This window comes from Rhamphochromis longiceps, linkage group LG4 (assembly GCF_057381845.1).
Source record: "Rhamphochromis longiceps isolate RC_006_pf linkage group LG4, R_longiceps_female_GT1.1, whole genome shotgun sequence".
Lineage (NCBI taxonomy): Eukaryota > Metazoa > Chordata > Actinopteri > Cichliformes > Cichlidae > Rhamphochromis > Rhamphochromis longiceps.
The window spans coordinates 13,140,090-13,153,429 of NC_140560.1; positions in this window are offsets into that span (position 1 = coordinate 13,140,090).

Consider the following 13,340-nt stretch of genomic DNA (forward strand, 5'->3'; position numbering starts at 1 on the left):
AGGATCACATGCATTGTCACAAAGGAAAGAACGATGGAAGGCAGGATGACATGCAATGTCACAAAGTAAAGAAGGATGGAAGGAAGAATCACATGCATTGTCACAAAGGAAAGAAGGATGGAAGGAAGGATCACATGCATTGTCACAAAGGAAAGAAGGATGGAAGGAAGGATCACAAGCATTGTCACAAAGGAAAGAAGGATGGAAGGAAGGATCACAAGCATTGTCACAAAGGAAAGAAGGATGGAAGGAAGGATCACAAGCTTTGTCACAAAGGAAAGAAGGATGGAAGGAAGGAAAGATCACAAGCTTTGTCACAAGTGCAATACTTTAATTTTCTGCTGCTCATTCCTGTGCAATATCCCATCTGCCCTCCCGTCATATTTCTTTTCAAGATTTTCTTATTTAATCACTAATGTACATATATTTATATTTATAGATACATATATATTCAGTCATCTTTTCTCTTTTACCATGCTCTCTAATATTTTGCTCCTTACTATTTTTCTATTTTCTTTATTGTTTTATTTTATTTTAATATATTTTCTCCTACTGTGCATGCTGCTGAGTGACTGCTGCTCGTCAAACACATTTAATTGCAATGTTGACCCTGTGCTAACTTGCATATGACAAATAAATCTGAAAACTGAAACTAAACTAAGGAAAGAAGGATGGAAGGAAAGATCACAAGCTTTGTCACAAAGGAAAGAAGGATGGAAGGAAGGATCACAAGCTTTGTCACAAAGGAAAGAAGGATGGGAGGAAAGATCACAAGCTTTGTCACAAAGGAAAGAAGGATGGATGGAAGGATCACATGCATTGTCACAAAGGAAAGAAGGATGGAAGGAAGGATCACAAGCATTGTCACAAAGGAAAGAAGGATGGAAGGAAGGATCACAAGCATTGTCACAAAGGAAAGAAGGATGGAAGGAAGGAAGGATCACAAGCATTTGTGACGCCCACAAGTGTATGGTCACAATTGTAATTTTGTTGTGAATTGTTTTTGATGTAAAAGACCTGATTTTATGGTGGTATTGCACTTTTCATTTAGCGTTATGGACAATGTAATTGCGTGGCATTGCCACAAGGGGGAGATAGTGGTGAGTGCGATAGGCTGTTGCAACGCGTCTCGGCCTCAGACGAGGAAGAGCCTGCAGACCGAACGCAACTGATGTCTCCTGTCTCTGCTTTTCTGTTAAAAAAACAGGTCAGTAGTTCAAGTTTGCTCACCACAATGTACATATAAAGGCAAGAAACCTTTTTCTGTCTTAGTTTAAAGACCGCAAATGTTGTGAGAGAGTGTGTTTTCACTGATTGAGAGAAAGCTAACTATACCGCCATTTGTAATGGCAGCCGCCATTTCACTCGTAGTCTAAATAGGCAGCTGGTCTTATTACCTGTTTTATTTTGTGACAAATGGAGCTCTTAGACACTTCTTTTATCCTGGCATTATTGGAAGTTACAGTTGATTAGGACCTACCCAGTTCTTATGTGTCAAATGTAAATAGTCTGATGTATACTGTTTGTGGATGATTGTGAACTGTTTGTGAGCAAGGGAAGAATATTTTTGTTTATTGGTTACAAATGTAATATATTGTTTGAATCTGTTAAAGTATAAGAAAAGTATAAAGGTGACATAAGCGGGTTAATTGCAGTGTTAGTGGTGCTGCACAGAAATGTTTTGATGCTGAAATGCAGTAAAATTGGTTACAGATTTATTGTAAATAAGGACGTTCATATACAATGATTATTTTGTAAGTTTATTCTTGTGAGAGTGCAAGGTAACCAAAAGGGTTTGAGCTATGGACCTAATTGAATGTTTGTGTTGTTAAAAGCGAAATGTGTGTGTCTAAATGAAAAGAAAAGGACGTTGTTAAACTCTGTTAATAAATCAGACGAGGAAGAGCCTGCAGACCGAACGCAACTGATGTCTCCTGTCTCTGCTTTTCTGTTAAAAAAACAGTTTAAAAACAGACCCCATCGAAGGCCTGTAACACATTGTCACAAAGGAAAGAAGGATGGAAGGAAGTATCACAAGCATTGTCACAAAGGAAAGAAGGATGGAAGGAAGGATCACATGCATTGTCACAAAGGAAAGAAGGATGGAAGGAAGTATCACAAGCTTTGTCACAAGGGAAAGAAGGATCGAAGGAAGGATGACATGCATTGTCACAAAGGAAAGAAGGATGGATGACATGCATTGTCACAAAGGAAAGAAGGATGGAAGGAAGGATCACAAGCTTTGTCACAAAGGAAAGAAGGATGGAAGGAAGGAAAGATCACAAGCTTTGTCACAAGTGCAATACTTTAATTTTCTGCTGCTCATTCCTGTGCAATATCCCATCTGCCCTCCCGTCATATTTCTTTTCAAGATTTTCTTATTTAATCACTAATGTACATATATTTATATTTATAGATACATATATATTCAGTCATCTTTTCTCTTTTACCATGTCTCTCTAATATTTTGCTCCTTACTATTTTTCTATTTTCTTTATTGTTTTATTTTATTTTAATATATTTTCTCCTACTGTGCATGCTGCTGAGTGACTGCTGCTCGTCAAACACATTTAATTGCAATGTTGACCCTGTGCTAACTTGCATATGACAAATAAATCTGAAAACTGAAACTAAACTAAGGAAAGAAGGATGGAAGGAAAGATCACAAGCTTTGTCACAAAGGAAAGAAGGATGGAAGGAAGGATCACAAGCTTTGTCACAAAGGAAAGAAGGATGGGAGGAAAGATCACAAGCTTTGTCACAAAGGAAAGAAGGATGGATGGAAGGATCACATGCATTGTCACAAAGGAAAGAAGGATGGATGGAAGGATCACATGCATTGTCACAAAGGAAAGAACGATGGAAGGCAGGATGACATGCAATGTCACAAAGGAAAGAAGGATGGAAGGAAGAATCACATGCATTGTCACAAAGGAAAGAAGGATGGAAGGAAGGATCACAAGCATTGTCACAAAGGAAAGAAGGATGGAAGGAAGGATCACATGCATTGTCACAAAGGAAAGAACGATGGAAGGCAGGATGACATGCAATGTCACAAAGGAAAGAAGGATGGAAGGAAGAATCACATGCATTGTCACAAAGGAAAGAAGGATGGAAGGAAGGATCACATGCATTGTCACAAAGGAAAGAAGGATGGAAGGAAGAATCACAAGCATTGTCACAAAGGAAAGAAGGATGGAAGGAAGGATCACATGCATTGTCACAAAGGAAAGAAGGATGGAAGGAAGGATCACAAGCATTGTCACAAAGGAAAGAAGGATGGAAGGAAGGATCACATGCATTGTCACAAAGGAAAGAACGATGGAAGGCAGGATGACATGCAATGTCACAAAGGAAAGAAGGATGGAAGGAAGAATCACATGCATTGTCACAAAGGAAAGAAGGATGGAAGGAAGGATCACATGCATTGTCACAAAGGAAAGAAGGATGGAAGGAAGGATCACAAGCTTTGTCACAAAGGAAAGAAGGATGGAAGGAAGGATCACAAGCATTGTCACAAAGGAAAGAAGGATGGAAGGAAGGATCACAAGCATTGTCACAAAGGAAAGAAGGATGGAAGGAAGAATCACATGCATTGTCACAAAGGAAAGAAGGATGGAAGGAAGGATCACAAGCATTGTCACAAAGGAAAGAAGGATGGAAGGAAGGATCACAAGCATTGTCACAAAGGAAAGAAGGATGGAAGGAAGGATCACATGCATTGTCACAAAGGAAAGAAGGATGGAAGGAAGGATCACAAGCTTTGTCACAAAGGAAAGAAGGATGGAAGGAAGGATCACATGCATTGTCACAAAGGAAAGAACGATGGAAGGCAGGATGACATGCAGTGTCACAAAGGAAAGAAGGATGGAAGGAAGAATCACATGCATTGTCACAAAGGAAAGAAGGATGGAAGGAAGGATCACAAGCATTGTCACAAAGGAAAGAACGATGGAAGGCAGGATGACATGCATTGTCACAAAGGAAAGAAGGATGGAAGGATGGATCACAAGCTTTGTCACAAAGGAAAGAAGGATGGAAGGAAGGATCACAAGCTTTGTCACAAAGGAAAGAAGGATGGAAGGAAGGATCACATGCATTGTCACAAAGGAAAGAACGATGGAAGGCAGGATGACATGCAATGTCACAAAGGAAAGAAGGATGGAAGGAAGAATCACATGCATTGTCACAAAGGAAAGAAGGATGGAAGGAAGGATCACATGCATTGTCACAAAGGAAAGAACGATGGAAGGCAGGATGACATGCAATGTCACAAAGTAAAGAAGGATGGAAGGAAGAATCACATGCATTGTCACAAAGGAAAGAAGGATGGAAGGAAGGATCACATGCATTGTCACAAAGGAAAGAAGGATGGAAGGAAGGATCACAAGCATTGTCACAAAGGAAAGAAGGATGGAAGGAAGGATCACAAGCATTGTCACAAAGGAAAGAAGGATGGAAGGAAGGATCACAAGCTTTGTCACAAAGGAAAGAAGGATGGAAGGAAGGAAAGATCACAAGCTTTGTCACAAGTGCAATACTTTAATTTTCTGCTGCTCATTCCTGTGCAATATCCCATCTGCCCTCCCGTCATATTTCTTTTCAAGATTTTCTTATTTAATCACTAATGTACATATATTTATATTTATAGATACATATATATTCAGTCATCTTTTCTCTTTTACCATGCTCTCTAATATTTTGCTCCTTACTATTTTTCTATTTTCTTTATTGTTTTATTTTATTTTAATATATTTTCTCCTACTGTGCATGCTGCTGAGTGACTGCTGCTCGTCAAACACATTTAATTGCAATGTTGACCCTGTGCTAACTTGCATATGACAAATAAATCTGAAAACTGAAACTAAACTAAGGAAAGAAGGATGGAAGGAAAGATCACAAGCTTTGTCACAAAGGAAAGAAGGATGGAAGGAAGGATCACAAGCTTTGTCACAAAGGAAAGAAGGATGGGAGGAAAGATCACAAGCTTTGTCACAAAGGAAAGAAGGATGGATGGAAGGATCACATGCATTGTCACAAAGGAAAGAAGGATGGAAGGAAGGATCACAAGCATTGTCACAAAGGAAAGAAGGATGGAAGGAAGGATCACAAGCATTGTCACAAAGGAAAGAAGGATGGAAGGAAGGAAGGATCACAAGCATTTGTGACGCCCACAAGTGTATGGTCACAATTGTAATTTTGTTGTGAATTGTTTTTGATGTAAAAGACCTGATTTTATGGTGGTATTGCACTTTTCATTTAGCGTTATGGACAATGTAATTGCGTGGCATTGCCACAAGGGGGAGATAGTGGTGAGTGCGATAGGCTGTTGCAACGCGTCTCGGCCTCAGACGAGGAAGAGCCTGCAGACCGAACGCAACTGATGTCTCCTGTCTCTGCTTTTCTGTTAAAAAAACAGGTCAGTAGTTCAAGTTTGCTCACCACAATGTACATATAAAGGCAAGAAACCTTTTTCTGTCTTAGTTTAAAGACCGCAAATGTTGTGAGAGAGTGTGTTTTCACTGATTGAGAGAAAGCTAACTATACCGCCATTTGTAATGGCAGCCGCCATTTCACTCGTAGTCTAAATAGGCAGCTGGTCTTATTACCTGTTTTATTTTGTGACAAATGGAGCTCTTAGACACTTCTTTTATCCTGGCATTATTGGAAGTTACAGTTGATTAGGACCTACCCAGTTCTTATGTGTCAAATGTAAATAGTCTGATGTATACTGTTTGTGGATGATTGTGAACTGTTTGTGAGCAAGGGAAGAATATTTTTGTTTATTGGTTACAAATGTAATATATTGTTTGAATCTGTTAAAGTATAAGAAAAGTATAAAGGTGACATAAGCGGGTTAATTGCAGTGTTAGTGGTGCTGCACAGAAATGTTTTGATGCTGAAATGCAGTAAAATTGGTTACAGATTTATTGTAAATAAGGACGTTCATATACAATGATTATTTTGTAAGTTTATTCTTGTGAGAGTGCAAGGTAACCAAAAGGGTTTGAGCTATGGACCTAATTGAATGTTTGTGTTGTTAAAAGCGAAATGTGTGTGTCTAAATGAAAAGAAAAGGACGTTGTTAAACTCTGTTAATAAATCAGACGAGGAAGAGCCTGCAGACCGAACGCAACTGATGTCTCCTGTCTCTGCTTTTCTGTTAAAAAAACAGTTTAAAAACAGACCCCATCGAAGGCCTGTAACACATTGTCACAAAGGAAAGAAGGATGGAAGGAAGTATCACAAGCATTGTCACAAAGGAAAGAAGGATGGAAGGAAGGATCACATGCATTGTCACAAAGGAAAGAAGGATGGAAGGAAGTATCACAAGCTTTGTCACAAAGGAAAGAAGGATCGAAGGAAGGATGACATGCATTGTCACAAAGGAAAGAAGGATGGATGACATGCATTGTCACAAAGGAAAGAAGGATGGAAGGAAGGATCACAAGCTTTGTCACAAAGGAAAGAAGGATGGAAGGAAGGAAAGATCACAAGCTTTGTCACAAGTGCAATACTTTAATTTTCTGCTGCTCATTCCTGTGCAATATCCCATCTGCCCTCCCGTCATATTTCTTTTCAAGATTTTCTTATTTAATCACTAATGTACATATATTTATATTTATAGATACATATATATTCAGTCATCTTTTCTCTTTTACCATGTCTCTCTAATATTTTGCTCCTTACTATTTTTCTATTTTCTTTATTGTTTTATTTTATTTTAATATATTTTCTCCTACTGTGCATGCTGCTGAGTGACTGCTGCTCGTCAAACACATTTAATTGCAATGTTGACCCTGTGCTAACTTGCATATGACAAATAAATCTGAAAACTGAAACTAAACTAAGGAAAGAAGGATGGAAGGAAAGATCACAAGCTTTGTCACAAAGGAAAGAAGGATGGAAGGAAGGATCACAAGCTTTGTCACAAAGGAAAGAAGGATGGGAGGAAAGATCACAAGCTTTGTCACAAAGGAAAGAAGGATGGATGGAAGGATCACATGCATTGTCACAAAGGAAAGAAGGATGGATGGAAGGATCACATGCATTGTCACAAAGGAAAGAACGATGGAAGGCAGGATGACATGCAATGTCACAAAGGAAAGAAGGATGGAAGGAAGAATCACATGCATTGTCACAAAGGAAAGAAGGATGGAAGGAAGGATCACAAGCATTGTCACAAAGGAAAGAAGGATGGAAGGAAGGATCACATGCATTGTCACAAAGGAAAGAACGATGGAAGGCAGGATGACATGCAATGTCACAAAGGAAAGAAGGATGGAAGGAAGAATCACATGCATTGTCACAAAGGAAAGAAGGATGGAAGGAAGGATCACATGCATTGTCACAAAGGAAAGAAGGATGGAAGGAAGAATCACAAGCATTGTCACAAAGGAAAGAAGGATGGAAGGAAGGATCACATGCATTGTCACAAAGGAAAGAAGGATGGAAGGAAGGATCACAATCATTGTCACAAAGGAAAGAAGGATGGAAGGAAGGATCACATGCATTGTCACAAAGGAAAGAACGATGGAAGGCAGGATGACATGCAATGTCACAAAGGAAAGAAGGATGGAAGGAAGAATCACATGCATTGTCACAAAGGAAAGAAGGATGGAAGGAAGGATCACATGCATTGTCACAAAGGAAAGAAGGATGGAAGGAAGGATCACAAGCTTTGTCACAAAGGAAAGAAGGATGGAAGGAAGGATCACAAGCATTGTCACAAAGGAAAGAAGGATGGAAGGAAGGATCACAAGCATTGTCACAAAGGAAAGAAGGATGGAAGGAAGAATCACATGCATTGTCACAAAGGAAAGAAGGATGGAAGGAAGGATCACAAGCATTGTCACAAAGGAAAGAAGGATGGAAGGAAGGATCACAAGCATTGTCACAAAGGAAAGAAGGATGGAAGGAAGGATCACATGCATTGTCACAAAGGAAAGAAGGATGGAAGGAAGGATCACAAGCTTTGTCACAAAGGAAAGAAGGATGGAAGGAAGGATCACATGCATTGTCACAAAGGAAAGAACGATGGAAGGCAGGATGACATGCAGTGTCACAAAGGAAAGAAGGATGGAAGGAAGAATCACATGCATTGTCACAAAGGAAAGAAGGATGGAAGGAAGGATCACAAGCATTGTCACAAAGGAAAGAACGATGGAAGGCAGGATGACATGCATTGTCACAAAGGAAAGAAGGATGGAAGGATGGATCACAAGCTTTGTCACAAAGGAAAGAAGGATGGAAGGAAGGATCACAAGCTTTGTCACAAAGGAAAGAAGGATGGAAGGAAGGATCACATGCATTGTCACAAAGGACAGAAGGATGGAAGGATGGATCACAAGCTTTGTCACAAAGGAAAGAAGGATGGAAGGAAGGATCACAAGCTTTGTCACAAATGAAAGAAGGATGGAAGGAAGGATCACAAGCTTTGTCACAAAGGAAAGAAGGATGGAAGGAAGGATCACAAGCATTGTCACAAAGGAAAGAAGGATGGAAGGAAGAATCACATGCATTGTCAAAAAGGAAAGAAGGATGGAAGGAACGATCACATGCATTGTCACAAAGGAAAGAAGGATGGAAGGAAGGATCACATGCATTATCACAAAGGAAAGAAGGATGGAAGGAAGGATCACAAGCATTGTCACAAAGGAAAGAAGGATGGAAGGAAGGATCACAAGCATTGTCACAAAGGAAAGAAGGATGGAAGGAAGGATCACAAGCTTTGTCACAAAGGAAAGAAGGATGGAAGGAAGGAAAGATCACAAGCTTTGTCACAAGTGCAATACTTTAATTTTCTGCTGCTCATTCCTGTGCAATATCCCATCTGCCCTCCCGTCATATTTCTTTTCAAGATTTTCTTATTTAATCACTAATGTACATATATTTATATTTATAGATACATATATATTCAGTCATCTTTTCTCTTTTACCATGTCTCTCTAATATTTTGCTCCTTACTATTTTTCTATTTTCTTTATTGTTTTATTTTATTTTAATATATTTTCTCCTACTGTGCATGCTGCTGAGTGACTGCTGCTCGTCAAACACATTTAATTGCAATGTTGACCCTGTGCTAACTTGCATATGACAAATAAATCTGAAAACTGAAACTAAACTAAGGAAAGAAGGATGGAAGGAAAGATCACAAGCTTTGTCACAAAGGAAAGAAGGATGGAAGGAAGGATCACAAGCTTTGTCACAAAGGAAAGAAGGATGGGAGGAAAGATCACAAGCTTTGTCACAAAGGAAAGAAGGATGGATGGAAGGATCACATGCATTGTCACAAAGGAAAGAAGGAAGGAAGGAAGGAAGGAAGGATCACAAGCATTGTCACAAAGGAAAGAAGGATGGAAGGAAGAATCACATGCATTGTCACAAAGGAAAGAAGGATGGAAGGAAGGATCACATGCATTGTCACAAAGGAAAGAACGATGGAAGGAAGGATCACATGCATTGTCACAAAGGAAAGAACGATGGAAGGCAGGATGACATGCAATGTCACAAAGGAAAGAAGGATGGAAGGAAGGATCACATGCATTGTCACAAAGGAAAGAAGGATGGAAGGAAGGATCACATGCATTGTCACAAAGGAAAGAAGGATGGAAGGAAGAATCACATGCATTGTCACAAAGGAAAGAACGATGGAAGGAAGGATCACATGCATTGTCACAAAGGAAAGAAGGATGGAAGGAAGGATCACATGCATTGTCACAAAGGAAAGAAGGATGGAAGGAAGGATCACATGCATTGTCACAAAGGAAAGAACGATGGAAGGCAGGATGACATGCAATGTCACAAAGGAAAGAAGGATGGAAGGAAGAATCACATGCATTGTCACAAAGGAAAGAAGGATGGAAGGAAGGATCACAAGCATTGTCACAAAGGAAAGAAGGATGGAAGGAAGAATCACATGCATTGTCACAAAGGATAGAAGGATGGAAGGAAGGATGACATGCATTGTCACAAAGGAAAGAAGGATGGAAGGAAGGATCACAAGCATTGTCACAAAGGAAAGAAGGATGGAAGGAAGGATCACATGCAATGTCACAAAGGAAAGAAGGATGGAAGGAAGGAAGGAAGGATCACAAGCTTTGTCACAAAGGAAAGAAGGATGGAAGGAAGGAAAGATCACAAGCTTTGTCACAAAGGAAAGAAGGATGGATGGAAGGATCACATGCATTGTCACAAAGGAAAGAAGGATGGAAGGAAGGAAGGATCACAAGCATTGTCACAAAGGAAAGAAGGATGGAAGGAAGGATCACAAGCATTGTCACAAAGGAAAGAAGGATGGAAGGAAGGATCACATGCATTGTCACAAAGGAAAGAAGGATGGAAGGAAGTATCACAAGCTTTGTCACAAAGGAAAGAAGGATCGAAGGAAGGATGACATGCATTGTCACAAAGGAAAGAAGGATGGATGACATGCATTGTCACAAAGGAAAGAAGGATGGAAGGAAGGATCACAAGCTTTGTCACAAAGGAAAGAAGGATGGAAGGAAGGAAAGATCACAAGCTTTGTCACAAGTGCAATACTTTAATTTTCTGCTGCTCATTCCTGTGCAATATCCCATCTGCCCTCCCGTCATATTTCTTTTCAAGATTTTCTTATTTAATCACTAATGTACATATATTTATATTTATAGATACATATATATTCAGTCATCTTTTCTCTTTTACCATGTCTCTCTAATATTTTGCTCCTTACTATTTTTCTATTTTCTTTATTGTTTTATTTTATTTTAATATATTTTCTCCTACTGTGCATGCTGCTGAGTGACTGCTGCTCGTCAAACACATTTAACTGCAATGTTGACCCTGTGCTAACTTGCATATGACAAATAAATCTGAAAACTGAAACTAAACTAAGGAAAGAAGGATGGAAGGAAAGATCACAAGCTTTGTCACAAAGGAAAGAAGGATGGAAGGAAGGATCACAAGCTTTGTCACAAAGGAAAGAAGGATGGGAGGAAAGATCACAAGCTTTGTCACAAAGGAAAGAAGGATGGATGGAAGGATCACATGCATTGTCACAAAGGAAAGAAGGATGGAAGGAAGGAAGGAAGGATCACAAGCATTGTCACAAAGGAAAGAAGGATGGAAGGAAGGATCACATGCATTGTCACAAAGGAAAGAACGATGGAAGGCAGGATGACATGCAATGTCACAAAGGAAAGAAGGATGGAAGGAAGAATCACATGCATTGTCACAAAGGAAAGAAGGATGGAAGGAAGGATCACAAGCATTGTCACAAAGGAAAGAAGGATGGAAGGAAGGATCACATGCATTGTCACAAAGGAAAGAACGATGGAAGGCAGGATGACATGCAATGTCACAAAGGAAAGAAGGATGGAAGGAAGAATCACATGCATAGTCACAAAGGAAAGAAGGATGGAAGGAAGGATCACATGCATTGTCACAAAGGAAAGAAGGATGGAAGGAAGAATCACAAGCATTGTCACAAAGGAAAGAAGGATGGAAGGAAGGATCACATGCATTGTCACAAAGGAAAGAAGGATGGAAGGAAGGATCACAAGCATTGTCACAAAGGAAAGAAGGATGGAAGGAAGGATCACATGCATTGTCACAAAGGAAAGAACGATGGAAGGCAGGATGACATGCAATGTCACAAAGGAAAGAAGGATGGAAGGAAGAATCACATGCATTGTCACAAAGGAAAGAAGGATGGAAGGAAGGATCACATGCATTGTCACAAAGGAAAGAAGGATGGAAGGAAGGATCACAAGCTTTGTCACAAAGGAAAGAAGGATGGAAGGAAGGATCACAAGCATTGTCACAAAGGAAAGAAGGATGGAAGGAAGGATCACAAGCATTGTCACAAAGGAAAGAAGGATGGAAGGAAGGATCACAAGCTTTGTCACAAAGGAAAGAAGGATGGAAGGAAGGAAAGATCACAAGCTTTGTCACAAGTGCAATACTTTAATTTTCTGCTGCTCATTCCTGTGCAATATCCCATCTGCCCTCCCGTCATATTTCTTTTCAAGATTTTCTTATTTAATCACTAATGTACATATATTTATATTTATAGATACATATATATTCAGTCATCTTTTCTCTTTTACCATGTCTCTCTAATATTTTGCTCCTTACTATTTTTCTATTTTCTTTATTGTTTTATTTTATTTTAATATATTTTCTCCTACTGTGCATGCTGCTGAGTGACTGCTGCTCGTCAAACACATTTAATTGCAATGTTGACCCTGTGCTAACTTGCATATGACAAATAAATCTGAAAACTGAAACTAAACTAAGGAAAGAAGGATGGAAGGAAAGATCACAAGCTTTGTCACAAAGGAAAGAAGGATGGAAGGAAGGATAACAAGCTTTGTCACAAAGGAAAGAAGGATGGGAGGAAAGATCACAAGCTTTGTCACAAAGGAAAGAAGGATGGATGGAAGGATCACATGCATTGTCACAAAGGAAAGAAGGATGGAAGGAAGGAAGGATCACAAGCATTGTCACAAAGGAAAGAAGGATGGAAGGAAGGATCACAAGCATTGTCACAAAGGAAAGAAGGATGGAAGGAAGGATCACATGCATTGTCACAAAGGAAAGAACGATGGAAGGCAGGATGACATGCATTGTCACAAAGGAAAGAAGGATGGAAGGAAGAATCACAAGCATTGTCACAAAGGAAAGAAGGATGGAAGGAAGGATCACATGCATTGTCACAAAGGAAAGAAGGATGGAAGGAAGGATCACAAGCATTGTCACAAAGGAAAGAAGGATGGAAGGAAGGATCACATGCATTGTCACAAAGGAAAGAACGATGGAAGGCAGGATGACATGCAATGTCACAAAGGAAAGAAGGATGGAAGGAAGAATCACATGCATTGTCACAAAGGAAAGAAGGATGGAAGGAAGGATCACATGCATTGTCACAAAGGAAAGAAGGATGGAAGGAAGGATCACAAGCTTTGTCACAAAGGAAAGAAGGATGGAAGGAAGGATCACATGCATTGTCACAAAGGAAAGAAGGATGGAAGGAAGGATCACATGCATTGTCACAAAGGAAAGAAGGATGGAAGGAAGGATCACATGCATTGTCACAAAGGAAAGAAGGATGGAAGGAAGGATCACATGCATTGTCACAAAGGAAAGAAGGATGGAAGGAAGGATCACAAGCATTGTCACAAAGGAAAGAAGGATGGAAGGAAGGATCACAAGCATTGTCACAAAGGAAAAAAGGATGGAAGGAAGGATCACAAGCTTTGTCACAAAGGAAAGAAGGATGGAAGGAAGGAAAGATCACAAGCTTTGTCACAAGTGCAATACTTTAATTTTCTGCTGCTCATTCCTGTGCAATATCCCAT